This window comes from Neofelis nebulosa, chromosome 2 (genome assembly GCF_028018385.1).
Source record: "Neofelis nebulosa isolate mNeoNeb1 chromosome 2, mNeoNeb1.pri, whole genome shotgun sequence".
In the NCBI taxonomy this organism is placed as follows: Eukaryota; Metazoa; Chordata; class Mammalia; order Carnivora; family Felidae; genus Neofelis; species Neofelis nebulosa.
The window spans coordinates 117578906-117595694 of NC_080783.1; the positions used below are offsets into that span (position 1 = coordinate 117578906).

The window sequence follows — 16789 nt, forward strand, 5'->3', positions numbered from 1 at the left end:
ACCTCAAGTCTTGTGTACTTATGAAGGGCTGTTTTGTGACCCAGTATGTGATCTATCTTGGAGAATGTTCCATGTGCACTCGAGAAGAAAGTATGTTCTGTTGCTTTGGGATGCAGAGTTCTAAATATATCTGTCAAGTCCATCTGATTCAATGTATCATTCAGGGCCCTTGTTTCTTTATTGACCATGTGTCTAAATGATCTGTCCATTTCTGTAAGTGGGGTGTTAAAATCCCCTGCAATTACCACATTCTTATCAATAAGGTTGCTTATGTTTGTGAGTAATTGTTTTATATATTTGGGGGCTCCTGTATTTGGCGCATAGACATTTATAATTGTTAGCTCTTCCTGATGGATAGACCCTGTGATTATTATATAATGCCCTTCTTCATCTCTTGTTACAGCCTGTAATTTAAAGTCTAGTTTGTCTGATATAAGTATGGCTACTCCAGCTTTCTTTTGACTTCCAGTGGCATGATAAATAGTTCTCCATCCCCTCACTCTCAATCTGAAGGTGTCCTCAGGTCTAAAATTAGTCTCTTGTAGGCAGCAAATAGATGGGTCTTGTTTTTTTTATCCATTCTGATACCCTATGTCTTTTGGTTGGCGCATTTAGTCCATTTACATTCAGTGTTATTATAGAAAGATACGGGTTTAGAGTCATTGTGATCTCTGTAGGTTTCATGCTTGTAGCAATGTCTCTGGTACTTTGTCTCACAGGATCTCCGTTAGGATCTCTCGTAGGGCTGGTTTAGTGGTGACGAATTCCTTCACTTTTTGTTTGTTTGGGAAGACCTTTATCTCTCCTTCTATTCTAAATGACAGATTTGCTGGATAAAGGATTCTCGACTGCATTTTTTTTTTCTGTTCATCACATTGAAGATTTCCTGCCATTCCTTTCTGGCCTGCCAAATTTCAGTACAGAGATCCGTCACGAGTCTTATCAGTCTCCCTTTATATGTTAGAGCACATTTATCCCTAGCTGCTTTCAGAATTTTCTTTTTATCCTTGTATTTTGCCAGTTTCACTATGATATGTTGTGCAGACGACTGATTCAAGTTACATCTGAAGGGAGTTCTCTGTGCCTCTTGGATTTCAATACCTTTTTCCTTCCCCAGATCCAGGAAGTTCTCACCTATTATTTCTTCAAGTACACCTTCAGCGCCTTTCCCTCTCTCTTCCTCCTCTGGAATACCAACTATGCGTAGATTATTTCTCTTTAGTGCATCACTTAGTTCTCTAATTTTCCCCTCATATTCCTGGATTGTTTTATCTTTTTCTCAGTTTCTTCTTTTTCCATAATTTTATCTTCTAGTTCACCTATTCTCTCCTCTGCCTCTTCAATGCGAACCGTAGTTGTCTCCATTTTATTTTGCAGCTCATTGATAGCATTTTTTAGCTCCTCCTGGCTGTTCCTTAGTCCCTTGATCTCTGTAGCAAGAGATTCTCTGCTGTCCTTTATATTGTTTTCAAGCCCAGCGATTAATTTTATGACTATTATCCTAAATTCACTTTCTGTTATATTGTTTAAATCATTTTTGATCAGTTCGTTAGCTGTTGCTATTTCCTGGAGATTCTTTTGAGGGGAATTCTTCCGTTTCGTCATTTTGGATAGTCCCTGGAGTGGTGCGGACCTGCAGGGCACTTCCCCTGTGCTGTGGTGTATAACTGGAGTTGGTGGGCGGGGCCGCAGTCAGACCTGATGTCTGCCCCCAGCCCACTGCTGGGGCCACAGTCAGACTGGTGTGTGCCTTCTCTTCCCCTCTCCTAGGGGCGGGATTCACTGTGGGGTGGTGTGGCCCGTCTGGGCTACTTGCACACTGCCAGGCTTGTGGTGCTGGGGATCTGGCGTATTAGCTGGGGTGGGTAGGCAAGGTGCACGGGGGCAGGAGGGGCAGGCTTAGCTCGCTTCTCCTTAGGTGATCCGCTTCAGGAGGGGCCCTGTGGCAGCGGGAGGGAGTCAGATCCGCTGCCGGAGGTTTGGCTCCGCAGAAACACAGAGTTGGGTGTTTGCGCGGAGCGAGCAAGTTCCCTGGCAGGAACTGGTTCCCTTTGGGATTTTGGCTGGGGGATGGGTGGGGGAGATGGGGCTGGTGAGCGCCTTTGTTCCCCACCAAGCTGAGCTCTGTCGTCTGGGGGCTCAGCGGCTCTCCCTCCCTTTGTCCTCCAGCCTTCCCGCTTTCTGAGCAGAGTTGTTAACTTATGACCTCCCAGACGCTACGTCGCGCTTGCTGTCGGAACACAGTCCGTCCGGCCCCTCCGCTTTTGCCAGCCAGACTCAGGGGCTCCACTTGGCCGGCGAGCCGCCCCTCCGCCCCGGCTCCCTCCCGCCAGTCCGTGGAGCGCGCACCTCCTCGCCGCCCTTCCTACCCTCTTCCGTGGGCCTCTCATCTGCGCCTGGCTCCGGAGACTCCGTTCTGCTAATCCTCTGGCGGTTTTCTGGGTTAATTAGGCAGGTATAGGTGGAATCTAAGTGATCAGCAGGACGCGCGGTGAGCCCAGCATCCTCCTATGCGGCCATCTTCCTCTCTCAAGATTTGTGCTTTTTTGGCTGACACTCAGTACCCCAGTTTTTGTAGAAGATTTAAGAGTCCCTTGGTGGTGCTCAGGCATTCTGAATGAGAGGGAGGGCCGCCAGCAAGATATCATCAACATACTGCAACAGAGTTACCTGCGGTTTGGAGATTCGAAATGGTTCTAAATTCTGGTGCAAGGCTTCATTAAAAAGAGTAGGAGAATTTTTGAATCCCTAGGGAAGTCGCGTCCAGGTGAGCTGTCTGGCTTTTCCCTCTTCAGGATCGGTCCATTCAAATGCAAACAGTGGCTGGATTTGTGGGGCCAGTGGGATGGCAAAGAAGGCATCTTTTAAGTCCAGAACTGTATAATACACCTGAGAAGGGGGAAGCAAACTAAGGAGAGTATAAGGGTTGGGTACAGTGGGATGAATGTCCATTACCCTGGCGTTTACTGCTCTCAGATCCTGAACTGGCCAGAAATCGGATGAGTTAGGCTTCTGGACAGGAAGAATCAGAGTGTTCCACAGCGACTTGCACGGGATCAAAATACCTGAGTCACACAAACTCTTGATGTGAACGGCGATTCCCCGCCTAGCCTCCCGGGACATAGGATATTGTTTCAGTCTTACTGGAAGCACGGACGCCTTAATTTCCACTATTATCAGAGCCTGATGAATCGCCAGCCCAGGTGGATTGGTCTCGGCCCATACCTGGAGGAAGTCTGCCTGGAGGCTTTTAAGGAGGGGATCGACTGTATGGACACTTTCATTGGGCACTGGAGTGAGCAGGCCCTCTTCCCCAAGTGGCACAGTCACCATGACTGTTGTTGGGCCATCCTGGCCGACTTTAACATGCATACCCCTTTAGTGAATCTCAAAGAAGCCGTTAGTTTATGCAGTAGGTCCCTATCTAGTAATCCAGGGTAGGGGCATTCAGGCATGATTAAGAAAGAATGCGTAACAGTCTTACAGCCCAAATCCACTTTTTGTTCAGTGGTCCATTTACAAGTTGGAGACCCAGTCGCTCCCTGTACCAAGGTTGCTCCTCACCCGGTGGGGCCAGGATCTTGTTTTAGAACGGAAAAGGTTGCTCCAGTATCCGCCAAGAAAGTCTTAGGCTGGCCCCCTATATTAACAGTAACCAACGGCTCAGAAGGGGTCACCGAGCTGCGGCCCTGTCAGTGGGAATCAACTTCCATGATAGATGCCTGGGGTGACCGAGTTTTGCACTGGGCTAAGTTGGGCAATCTTTTTTCCAATGTCCCTCTTGCTTGCAATACACACATTGGTTTTTTCCTAGTGGCGCTCTAACCTTTTATTTGTCTTTTTTTTCTTGTCCAGACCGAAATTCTCTAGTCGCTTTGGGTCCCCTTCCCTTGCGGGCATCCAGGACGGCTGCTACCACCTTCATCATCTTTTTTGTTTGTCTTTCTTTCTGAGAATCCCTGTTGTTAAAGACTTTTGGGGCAATTTCAACTAGTTTAGATAAATTTTTTCCTTCAACCCCATCTAATTTTTTGTAATTTCTTTCGAATGTCTGAGGCTGCCTATGAGACAAAGGCCAGGTTTAATGCCCGTCTAGTTTTAGGTGCCTCAGGGTCTACAGGGGTAAAGGTACGGTATGCCTCCATGAGCCTCTCTAAGAGGGCTGAGGGGCTCTCCTCAATTCCTTGAACTACTTGAGTTACCTTAGACATGTTTGTGGGCTGGTGGGCGGCCGCTTGGAGACCTCCCAGTACAGTCTGGCGAAATAGGGTTAATGATCGCCTACCGTGAGGAGTGTTTGGGTCCCAATCTTCAGGGTGTGAGGAAGGAAAGACTTCCTTGAGTAAGGCGGGATCCTCAGTGGGTTGCCCGTTTGGCCCCATCACCAGTTTCCGGGCCTCATGACGGATCTTATCCCATTCCTCAGTAGTGAAGAGAACCTGCAAGAGCTGCTGGCAGTCATCCCAAGTTAGCTGATGGGTCACAAATATAGTTTCAAGGAGAGAAGTTAATGCTTGGGGTTCTTCTGGGAACAGGGGGTTTTGAAGCTTCCAATTATAAAGGTCGCTAGTGGAAAAGGGTACATAAGTCATAAAGGGTCGGACATCACCCTGCAGGGATGGCCCTGGGCCGAAGGGGTAGGGCAGCGGGAAGGGGATGGAACGAGGTTCCTGACCTGGTGTGAGACGGGCTCAGGGGAGTATCTCAACTTAGGCTTGCCTCCTGGTCTGAAGCATCCTGACCCGTATTCTCCGGGCGAGAACTATAGGGCAGCAGGGGGTAAGTTTCTTCTTCCTCCTCTGGTGCAGATTGCAGAGGGGACGGCCACTTAGTCCCATCAAGACTCAGACTTTGAGCTTCAAGTGGACGGCCAGTGAGCGGCAAAGCCTGTACCTTAGGGAGGCGAGAGGGAAGGAATGGTTTTAGCCAATCTGGAGGGTTTTCGATGAGGGTTCTCCATGCCTCAATATATGGGACTTGGTCTTCGTGCCTGGAATAGACAATAGCATGAACCTTATATACCAAAGTCAGGTCAAAGGACCTCTGTGGAGGCCATTCGACCTGAAAGCTGGTCCATTCTACCTCACAGAGAGTTCAAAGGACCAGCTTCTTGACGTGGAAGCTGAAAACGGAGGCAGCTCTCCTATAGTCCTGGAAATGGGTTAGTATGAGACTCAGAGGGGTGGGGGTACTCTGATTTTGACCCATGACAAAGATAGGCAAAACTGACAAGGACGCACAGTCAACAGGAAGAAAACAAGACACGAAAAGAACACAAGTTCGAGATCTCTAGGCCAGTAGGCCATGGCAGCCACCTGAAAATATGATCGTTTTTGACAAAAAAAAAAATCAACCCAAATGGGGTCCACCGGCGTCCTGGTAGGAGCCCTGACTCTGCGTCTATAGCTGGTACCGCAGACCCTCTTGAGTCATTCAAATGGCGCACCCCAAGAATTCCTTACCTCTCCCAATCCCAAGCCTCATCCCAGGGGTCAGCGGAGCAATCCGAGGAAAGGGCCCTGTTTCAGACCTTTAACTTTCCTGGCCAATGCACCAAATGTTGCATCCACACGACTCTTGGAACAGAATGCTATGGGCACCAGTGACAGTCACAGAAAAGTTTATTGCAATGAGAGTCAAGGCCAACCAATCGGGACCAACGCTCTTGATCAGAGTGCGGTCCCGAACAGCCAGCGTATAGTTTTTATAGCCCCAACCACATTGTCTTAGCATATGGGAACAACATAAAGGAACAAGTTCCAGGATGTGGGTGTTTATTCTAGACATTCTGTCATTAAGGCGCAACCGGTTGACCTTCTCGACCCTGCATCTGGCGCCACTTCTTCCCGTATCTCTTAGTCCCTGGAGCAATGAAGTATTACAGAAGCAGAAAAAAGTGGTTAAGCTACAGTTGAACCCTAAGGTACAATTTAACCCTTACAACGTGGGGCTTGAACTCACACACCACAAACCACGAGATCATGCCCTGAGCCAAAGTCTGACCCTTAACCGACTAAGCCACCCCGGTGCCTCCTAAAATCACCTCTTTGCACCAAAGAGGTTCTCAAGAATCTGACCACCATTTCAAAACCTCATCAGGATGATTTCTGTTTCTCTCTCTTGAGATTCATTAAATTTTTGTCATTCCATTATGCAGTTAAATCCATCCAGTGATTGTTTTTTGAGAACTTTTTCCAATTTCAGAATTTACATTGGGTCCTTCATTTACTATTTCTATTTCCTGGTAATATTTTCTAACTTTTCATTTATTAAGCTTATATTTTCCTTTACAATCTTGAGATAGTTATTTGTAATTGTGACTTACTATTTCTTGCCTCCTGTTTTCAACATTTGGGTGATCTCTAGGTCAGTCTCCTATGATTGTCTTTTCTTGAGTATGGGTAGAGTAGTAACAGTGTCATTCATTAGAGTATTTGGGGTTGTATTGTGGATATCATGAATGGTACACTAGAGATTCTAGATTGTTACGTATTAGAAAAGCACTGGATTTATATAAAAGCAGGCCTGGTTCATATCAAACTGACTCTCTCCCTTGCAATGGATGACAGATGAAATTTCAGTTGTCACTTTAGCTTTAGTTGAACTACTTGGAGTCTGCTTGACACACATTATGCAGGAGTCAGCCAGAAACGTGGGCAGAATTTTTTACACACAACTTAGAACTTCTCTTCAGTGGCTTCCCACCCCCCCCACCCCCACCCCGCCCCCCACCCTGGGATTCCACACCACCTCTTGATTTTTCAAGTGCTATGCTTACCCAAACATTGTCCTCTAATCCAGTAAGACAGTTTGGTTTTGTGCTGGAATTTAGCTGATCCAAGTGTTATGCCCAGAATTCGTGATCCCCAAAGACCACCAGGGAGCCGAGTCCGATGCAAAAGCAAAAGAGCCTTTATTCGAGCTAGCTGGAGCTCAATCCCCTACCTGCACCAATGCAGCGGTGAGATACCAGGGAGAGAGAGCGAGTTTCAACGTTTATTTATTTTTGAGACAGAGAGAGACAGAGCATGAATGGGGGAGGGTCAGAGAGAGGGAGACACAGAATCTGAAACAGGCTCCAGCCTCCGAGCTGTCCGCACAGAGCCCGACGCGGGGCTCGAACTCACGGACTGCGAGATCGTGACCTGAGCCGAAGTCGGCCGCTCAACCGAGCTACCCAGGCACCCCATAACCTTTGTCCTTTTGAAACTCGCTCTCTCTGGGGCGCCTGGGTGGCTCGGTTGGGCGGGCGACTTCGGCTCAGGTCACGATCTCACAGTCCGTGAGTTCGAGCCCCGCGTCGGGCTCTGTGCTGACAGCTCAGAGCCTGGAGCCTGTTTCAGATTCTGTGTCTCCCTCTCTCTGACCCTCCCCCGTTCATGCTCTGTCTCTCTCTGTCTCAAAAATAAATAAACGTTAAAAAAATTAAAAAAAAAAAAAAAGGACAAAGGTTTTATTGGGGCCTAGGAGCAGTTGGTGAGGTAATGGCTGTGGCCTCAGCTGATTGGCTGGGGAAGGGTCGGAGTCCTGTCACGCAGGTCGCTGGGCGTGTTTTGACCAGGAAGTTTGAACGGGTGAGCGGGAGGTTACTCAAGGGGTGGAGGCGTAGCCTAGGTGAAGGACACAGAACGAGATGGAGTCGGCCGGCGTAGGCCCGCCCTTTCACAAGTAGGGCAGACCAAGGTGTGCTCTTGGCCAAAACTTTGCAAAATGGAAAAGTCACCATGTACAGTTCTTTGTGTCTACCCGCTTTTGTTCAGTCTCCCCAGCACCTTCAGATAATCTTTTAGAAACATACTTTGTCCCCAGTTTACAGATACTATCTGCAAGAGTTACTCTGAAGAAAGTTAGCAGCCATTACCAGAAGCTTAACTCATTCTGTCAGAAATGGCAGCTTAGCATATTGGGTTTGAATCTCTGCATGGCTGTCTAAGCTTGGGCAAGCTGCTTAAATGACCTCTAAAGTCACTCCTGCCCCAAGTGTGTAAAGGAGATATGACAAAAACCAGGGTGTATAGAGGAAGATAAATTAGGGGGCACATGTAAGAGGAGCTAAGTGGGTACAGTCACACCTTTGGGAAGGGATCAGAGTAGACCACCATCACTTTTCTTCCTTCATCATTCAGTTTCAGAGATACCAGATCCTTCTGGCATTTCAGCTTTGTGGTACACCACCACACACCTTTGCATCCAAAGAATGGTCTTGTGTGCTGAAAACACATTCCCTGACCGGGAATCGAACCCCGGCCGTGGCAGTGAAAGTGCCAAATCCTAACCACTAGACCACCAGGGAACTGGTTGGTGACTCTTTTTTCCTGCCCTCTGATGATAGCTCTATTGGAATGCTACTCTAGTTGTTTTCAGTCTCCCTATCCTTCCTTCTTTCCAGGGATGGACCTTTTAGGTCCTACCCTCCAAATTTTCCTAAAAGGCAAGCCCACAGGCTACGCATGGGGTGCCCTGTCCCCCAAGTAATGGCCACCTAGGCAGCCAGGTGACCAAGTCACAGGGAATTTGTGCCTCTAAGACTACAAGGTCAGAACTGACCTGGAGATGCGCCTTTTCCTAGAGACATGCGTGAGAGATCAGGTTGCTGGGAGGGGGCTGCATGGGAGGCTTCCAAGGTGAGGAGGGGCTAAGCACTGAGACCTGGGGTTAATAACAACAACAGGATGGTGAGGTTTTAGGGTGATGGGGGGGGGGTGTCCAGAGCTGAAGACCAAAAAAGAATTCTTGAAGACGTCTTTGGTGTAAAAAGTGATTTTGTTAAAGCATGGGACAACCCGTGGGCAGAAAGAGCTGTGCTGCGTTGTGAAGAATGATTGGTTTTATACTATGGAGTTAGGGAAGGTAGAGTCAAAAGGGAGGCCTCCAGAGGGACTTCACTGTGCTAAAGAGGACTCCGGAGATACCTGAGGCCTTGCTATTGTCCAGCTAAGGTGGTTTTTCCCTATAGCAAAGCATTAGCATTAAGACAGTGGGGAGTTCCTGGGAAACATTTTACTCTGCTGGCCTCAAGTATCAGTCAATGGACTGCAGGTTATAAGGAGACTTAATTTCCTGCCATTTCCTTCTGCCTTTGTTCCCCATATGACTGTGGAGAGGTGATGTTGGGGCTCCAGGAAACTGAGTCTCTAGGTTTCTAGACATTAGGCTATTGATAAGATTACCTTTTTCTTGTAATTTACTGAGATACTTGCAAACGGATGGGGACCCAAGTCCTGTATGACTGTGATCTCTATCAGCTGGCCATTTGTTTTCTTTCCTTTCCTTTGTCCTGGGGCAGCCAGGAGTGCCTGAGGAATGTCACACACATCCAATGGGATGTGCTAGTGTGCTAGCTTGTATTTTGCCCTCAGCCTGCCTGAGGCTCCCTTGTCAGAGATCTCTTTTAAGCAAGGCCCTGATCAGAACTCTGATTGTCGCCCCCCTCCCCCCAAAACATTTTGAGACTTACATTGTTTCCATCTCAGTTGGAATCCTTTGTTTCCAGGCTTCCAATGCTCAGAGCAAAAAACCTTAAGAGAGTTCTTTTTGACTCCAATGTAGTGCTCAACCCCCACATCTAGTTAGTCAGGAATTTGTGTTTTCCACATCTAATTAATTAGTCAGGAATTAACTCATCAAGTATGGATGTTGATCTACACGTTCCTCCTCTTTCTTCTGAATAGGTCAAACAATTCTCTTGATAAAAGCGGGGAGATCGATTTAAACAGGCGATCCTTGGCTCACTCAAGGTCTTAGGTTCCAGACAGTCTCAAGATGGTTGGGTGATGTGATCTGATGCTTGGGTCGAGAGCGAACAGTCAAGAAAGAATTCTTCAGACATTTTCAGTGCAAAAAGGTGGTTTTATTAAAACATTGGGACAGGACCTATGGGCAGAAAGAGCTGCATTGAGATTGTGAGGAGTGACTGATTATATATAGAGTTTTCTATCCTATGGAGATGAAGGTGACATTAGGGCTCCAGGAAATTGAGTGTATAAGGTTCCTGGAGGTCTGGCGATTATTAACATTGTGCTTTTCTTGTAAATCATTAAGATGATGGGGAAAAAAACAAACCCTGACCTTGACAGGGAAAAATTATGTTATAAGACAGCCAACTGTAAAAGGCAAACACAGCTAGCCTCCTGTAGCCCAAGAGTAAACTATGACCTATGTAAGCTTAGAAGGACCCCAGCGTATGAGATGCTGAACCAGTGTTTGTTTTGGGCTTTCATAGAAGTGCTGCTCCTGTTCCCTAAATATCAGTTCTGCTTAAAACCACATTTGCTAAGTTACTGGGAGATAAAACTCCCTCTTAACTGCTTGTTTGAGCTTCTGTAAACCTGCTTGGTGTAACCACCCTTCCCCATTCTCGGGCACCGCATTCTGTTCGAACTAGATAGAAAACTAATATTATAAACAATATGATTCAGCATTCAACTAGCTAGAGTCAACAAGTTATATTTTAAAATTCTTCAGGACTGTGTGATTGGTGCCCACCTTATATTTTAAAGACCTACAACATTGTGTGATTGGTGCCCGCCCTTTCAAACTGCCACCCTTTGCAACCCGAGTGGTCAATACAGCCTTTATAAGACATTCCCAAAGCTTGTTCGGGGCCAGACTTTTGGGACCTGTTGTATTTCTCTGTCTGGCCCGGCCGCAATAAACTTGTTTGGATCCTGTTTTTGCTGTCTGGAGTTCATAGGTGATCGCGACCTACAACACCGACAGGACTGATAGGGAATTCCAGTCCCTGCCCCGAAGACTCTCCTTCTGGGATCTTCTTCCTGCCCCACTTGCCGCATGCCAAATTGCCACCAATGCGGAAGTAGCAGGCTATAGATTGCCCCCATGCTTATGCTCGGGGCTCAGATCTTTGGAGAGACCGTCTCCCCTGAGCCCACTGATGTAAATAAATCTCCAATCCTCCAAGATCTCCTGGCTCTGTAACAAAGACATGACACACTGATGGAGTTTCATATCCTGCATGACTGTGATCTTTTGATCTTTAGGGGTTGACCATTGTCTTTTCTTTGTTCCTGGGCAGATATTAGTGCTTGAGGAATGGGGGTGGGGTATGTAGGGTGTCACTTTGCCTTTCCCCTCAGCTTGCCTTTTGTTATCTCATCGGTGGAGGTGATGAGGTTTTGGGTGATAGTGGGGTTCGTGGGGTCCGGAGCCGATGGCCAAGAAAGAATTCTTGAAGCCGTCTTTGATGCAACAAGGTGAATTTATTGAAGCACGGGGACAACAGCCATGGGCAGAAAGAGCTGCCCAGGGACCATGAGGCCATGAGGAGAGACTGGTTATATACTATGGGGTTGGGGGAGGTAAAGTCCAGGGGAAGTTTCCAGTGAGATTTTCATATGCTAAATTAGACTCACAGGATAGTGGAGGACTGGCTATTGTCAAGCTAGGGTTGTTTTCCCTCTACCAAAGCATTAGCATTAAGACAGCAGGGGGTTCCTAGAGAAACTTACTCTGTTGGCCTCAAGTATTTGAAGTATTTGTCAATGGGCTGCAGGGTTTAAGGAAACAGTTCTATCTGCCATTTCCTTCTGCCTTTGTTCCCCCCATCTCTATGCAGGGGTGATGGAGACTTAGGTCCTGCAGGACTATGATCTCTATCAGTTAACCATTGGATTTCCCCCTTTCCTTTGTTCTTGGGCAGCCAGGAGTGCCCAGGAGTATCACACATGTCCTACATGGGGGGGAGGGGGGGAGATGTTTTCAGCCTGTCAGTTTGCCTTTTGCTCCCTCATCAGGGGTGGCTTGTCTTTGGCTCTGCCCCCAACTTCACCCTCTTACTGGCCTGTGTCCTGTGTGCACCTCCTCTCCTGTAGCAGAGTCAGGAGCCCCACACGTTCCTGTTCAACCTGCAGGGAAGCGACAGGTGGAGCCTTGGCAGAGTTTGGAAGGACCCGGAGAGGTGCGAGTGTGCATGGAGTGAGCTTGTGGTTTCCTCACTGACTGCAGCCATTCACACTCCTGTAGAGGAAATGGCACCCGCTCCCTCTCTTCTGTCTTGATGGGGCCCCCAAATCCCACAAAACAGAAAAATGATTAATCTTCTCTAACTGGGCAGAGAAAGAGGAAGATAGATCAAGGAGGGAAAGAAAGGGAATAATGGCATTAAATTTCCTGATCTAAAGCTACCATAAAGTCTGCCTCCTCTAGGAGCTGGCCATCCAGTCACTGATGAGAATGATATGGTCCATTCCTGTTCTGGTCTCCAGTTTGGGCCAAAGTTGAAAAAGGCCAACCACCTCGGTGGGGTGTCTAATAAAGCCATTAGATCAAATTACTCAGTAGAATTTTTGTTCTTTAACAGAGGCAAACCTGAAAACGTTTCAGACATTACTTTTCTCTGAAAACTATCCCTGCCTCTGCTGAAATTCACACTGTAAGACCTGGTCAGTACGGAAACTAAAGACAAACAAAAAGGTTGGGGTGTTGCAAAAGTTGAAATAAAACTGCCCCTAAAAAAGAATCTAAGACCTATGAGGAGAAATCCTGTGATCACAAAATATGCACGGAGCGTCCCTGGGTCCTCCACCTTCTGGCATATCCTGAAACTTGTGGTTTATATTTGGCCTGGTCGCCTGATCAAGTGTATTTACTACAGGCCAGAAAACATGGTTTGGTCTATGTTGGATATTTGACATTTTCAAACAGACAAATGCCCTAAGATGTCAACCTCTGTTACCGAACCTGCTAAAAGACGAAAGTGTGATTAAAATATTGAACTAAATGAGCCAGGTAGAATAAGCGACGGCAGCAGGAATTGGAAGGACCCCACTTCCAGGAGGGTCGCGGCGCGTCGCAGAGCCAAAGTGTTGGCGGAGGAAGAGCGCGCACTGGACGTCTGCCCTGGGGCCCCCCGTACCGCAGGCGGACACTGCGTTCGTTGCGGTTCCCAAGTCCAGGCTGCTGAGGGCGCCAGTGTCCCGTCCTGGTGGGGGGGGGGGGGCGTGGGGGAGGCACGGGGTCCTTTGCCAGGGCCGCTTCGGGGGCGCGGGCTCCTCGCTCGCAGGGTCGTGGCTGTTTCCAGGGCCTTGGGCGGTTCAAGCAAAGTCGGCAGCCCCATAGTTGTGGCCGAAATGCCGCTTTTGGGGGTTAGAGCGGGAGGCCGGACTGCCTGCCTCGTTTCCGTAGTGTAGTGGTTATCACGTTCGCCTCACACGCGAAAGGTCCCCGGTTCGAAACCGGGCGGAAACAGCTTCCTTTTACCACTACCCCCCCCCCCCCCCCCCCCATCTATTGTCCTTTAAAACGCAAAAAGAACCACGGCCGGAGTCCCACCGCCACCTGAAAGCCTTCTCAGCACTCGACCACCAGGCCTGGCCGCTGTGTGTCTGCTCCCAGTCACCTTGGAGAGCGGGCCACACCCAGTTAGTCACTCCAACAAGGGCACGCAGGACGAGGCCCACTGCAGGTTACCTTTACTTCCACGCATCCGCTGACCTGCTCATCTGGCGCCTCCGTCTGCCCGACGGGCTCACAGCGACCGTGGCTCTGAAAAGCAGCACGTTCTTCCCTGGGCGGCACACTTGCGCAACAGGTGTATTTATTTGCCTGACAGAACGCAAAGAACACAAACCAGCTGCACCTGGGACCCGGGCCAAAGACACGTAGGTGAGGAGTTTCAGGCTCCACCTAATGAGCCCATGGGGACACCAAAGGAGCCTGTCCCCGTGCCGTCATCAGGACAGCTCTGGAGCTACTTCGGAAGTCGCCAAGTAGAGGGACTCCGCCCCTCCCCCCGCTGAGAGCCGAGTCCTCACCTTACCCATCAGGAAAGTAGGCTCAGAAAGAGAGCACGGCCTTGGCTCTGCAACACACACGGCTCCAGCTGGACTAGAGTGTGGCACAGGCCAGTCACCTTGTGGTCAGGGCCCAAGGGGTCGCAAGGGCTGGGAGCCTTGTGCGGCTGCATTCAGACCCGCGCCGCTGGGAATCGCCTCCGCTTGTGCTCTGTCCGCCTGGGAAATGTCACCTTGACTTTCAGGGTTTTCATCTGCAGGGGCCGAAGCAGGGATCCTGTGTGGGTGGATTCCCCAGGATCGCATCGGTGGGATGGGATTTGGATTTTTCACCGCTACTGCTCAGGTTCGATTCCAATCCAGGAGACTTTGTGGCGCTGTCTCCCTACTTAGGATTTGCCTTTTCATCCCCCAAAGTCTGGTGTGCACCCAGGGACGCTTGCAGAAGTGGCTGTGCACTGAGCCCCTAAAATACGGGAGGTCAGGAGTCCGGGTCCTTGTAATGGCCAGGCTGGGAGAGAAGAGCTGGGATGAGAAGCCAGGCCAGCGGCTCCCTTCCATTCACCTCAGAAACCCAAGGTCTCACTTCAAGCGTTTTCCTCTAAAGAGAACCTGGGACTTGACTTTGTCACTCCTTTCAAACAAACAAACAAAGAAACAAACAAACATTGAAACATACCAAAACAGTTGCCAGAATGGTCACATCCTATATCCCTCACCCAGGTGCACCAGTTAACATTTCCCCACATTTGCTTTCTCATTCTCGCTCCACATGTACAGACAGGACTTGTGCAGTCATCTCCAGATGATTGTTTGGTCTGCGGTTGCTCCTTTGCCTTGGGCAGTGTCCCGCAAAACCAGCCTCTGCAGGACCTTTCCTCCAGGGCCAGGAGAGGGCTTTGTCCTCTGGAGGAGAGCCCTCCTGTTCCTTCAGGAAGCAGACACCTGTTCCCTTCAGGCTGTAGAGAAGCTTCAGGCGGGCAGGCGGTTCTTCGGCTCTCCTGGATAGGGCAGGCCAGGCGTGCCCTGTGCTTGTAGGAACACGTCCAGGTTGTCGCGCCCCAGCACCGGCTGCCCTCCGGACTCCTCCTGGTGGCTTTGGTGGGCAGTGGATCTAGGGTGAGCCTGAGCTCTAGAACCCCCCACCCGGGGAGAGACCCTTCAGGGAAGTGCAGCTGCTGCCCCCTGGATCCTCCTGCCCTCCAGGCTCTCCTGCCCTGCAGGGATCTTCAAGGGTCCTGGCCCAACAGAAGGTGAAGAATCCTTTCCCCGTGGTGGGAGGATGAGGGGGAGCGGATGGGAAAATCTTCAAGGGGAAGGGGAAGTTTTCAAGAGCTTTCCAGGATTGTCTGCCTTGGCACTGTCAGGTAGGTGGCTGCCCTGTGATAATGGTGCTTGGTCTTATCTCGTCCTGTCCTTGAGCTTGTCCTGGCTCCCCTCTGAGTCCAAGCAGACACAGGCAACCTGATTTGTGGTGTGTATTCAGTTGAGCCCCTTCCCCAAGTGGGGTAGTGACTGAGCTTCTATTTCCAGGACCCAAGGGGGGCGTGCAAGGACGCTATTGATGGGGTTTTGTCCCCCTCACTCTTTTCTTTCTCTGCCTCTGCCCTTCCTTCCTTCTCTTTCTTTTCTTTCTTTTTTTTAAAGATCAAGAGTCCCATGCTCTACGGATTGAGCCAGCCAGGCACCCCTCCTACTTCCTTTCTTGCTGAATCTGTAACCCGGCAAAACAGACAAACAAAAAACCCTGTTTAGATGTAGATAAATTGCTCTCCGTGCACTCAGGCACAAGGGGAAAACATCAAGTGGATAGTAAGGAATATGTAATCTCGAATACGTTTAAACACTTTAAAGGATTTTAATAATTTACATATAATGGCATAGAACATGTTTATATCATGTCATATTTCTAAAGAGGACTTTTTGTGTGCATCCGACTGGTTTAATAGTTGTGGCCTAAAACTGTTTTATGTTGTCTTCCAGGTTTTCTAATAATATAGAAAATATTGGTAGATATATTCTAGTTTATACAGGTCTTGGAGTTATTTTCTCTTCAAATTCCTGGTGACACTTAGCCACCTAAATTTCCTATATTGGTTTTACTGGCCCAATAAGCGCACTTCAATTCCGGTAGTATTTAAGGAGTTTATACAATATGAAATTATGTGTTTCAGTACATTAAAGAGATCATAGAAGATTTGTAAATGGAGAGTAAGTCTTAGAAGTCTGGAACTCATAGTGACTTAATTATTCTTACAATATTTTGGGGTAAAAGTTTTTAGGTATTTTATATTCTTATATTCCACATTCATTTCTCCATTATGTTGAGGTCAATTTGCAATTTTAAGATCTACTGTTATCTTTACATTCTTCCAATGATATTAAATTGAGTTAATTAATGTATCATTTTAGCCTAGAGCATTTCTAATTAAGAGCAAAATAAAAAAAACACTTTTTTAAAATAAAATTCTTTTAATATTTATTCATTTTTTTTTTTTTAATTTTTTTTTTTCAACGTTTTTTATTTATTTTTGGGACAGAGAGAGACAGAGCATGAACGGGGGAGGGGCAGAGAGAGAGGGGGACACGGAATCGGAAACAGGCTCCAGGCTCCGAGCCATCAGCCCAGAGCCCGACGCGGGGCTCGAACTCACGGACCGCGAGATCGTGACCTGGCTGAAGTCGGACGCTTAACCGACTGCGCCACCCAGGCGCCCCGAATATTTATTCATTTTTGAGAGAGAGACACAGTGCCTGCAGGTGAGGGGCAGAGAGAAAGGGAGACACAGATCTGGAGAAGGCTCCTGGCTCTGAGCTGTCAGCACAGAGCCTGACACTGGGCTCACTCAGAACCCCAAGATCATGACCCAAGCTGAAGACAGACACTTAACCGACTGAGCCACCCAGGCACCCCAAGAACAAAACACTTTTAATATAATGCTGCTGCACAGCTGCACATATTTAGACATCATATAGCGTAGCCGTGGGCAAGAGGTTAGGAGGAGGTGTGGAGATCTTGAGGGGATATTGGTGATACC

The 16789-nt window shown here is 48.4% G+C and overlaps 2 non-coding genes across 2 annotated transcripts; one reads left to right on the forward strand and one right to left on the reverse strand.

Moving 5' to 3' along the window:
• Positions 1-8221: 8221 nt before the first annotated feature.
• Positions 8222-8293, reverse strand: TRNAE-UUC (transfer RNA glutamic acid (anticodon UUC)). The gene has a single exon. It is a non-coding gene; the product is annotated as a tRNA-Glu (tRNA).
• Positions 8294-13133: 4840 nt separating this feature from the next.
• Positions 13134-13206, forward strand: TRNAV-CAC (transfer RNA valine (anticodon CAC)). Its single transcript has one exon. It is a non-coding gene; the product is annotated as a tRNA-Val (tRNA).
• Positions 13207-16789: the final 3583 nt, after the last annotated feature.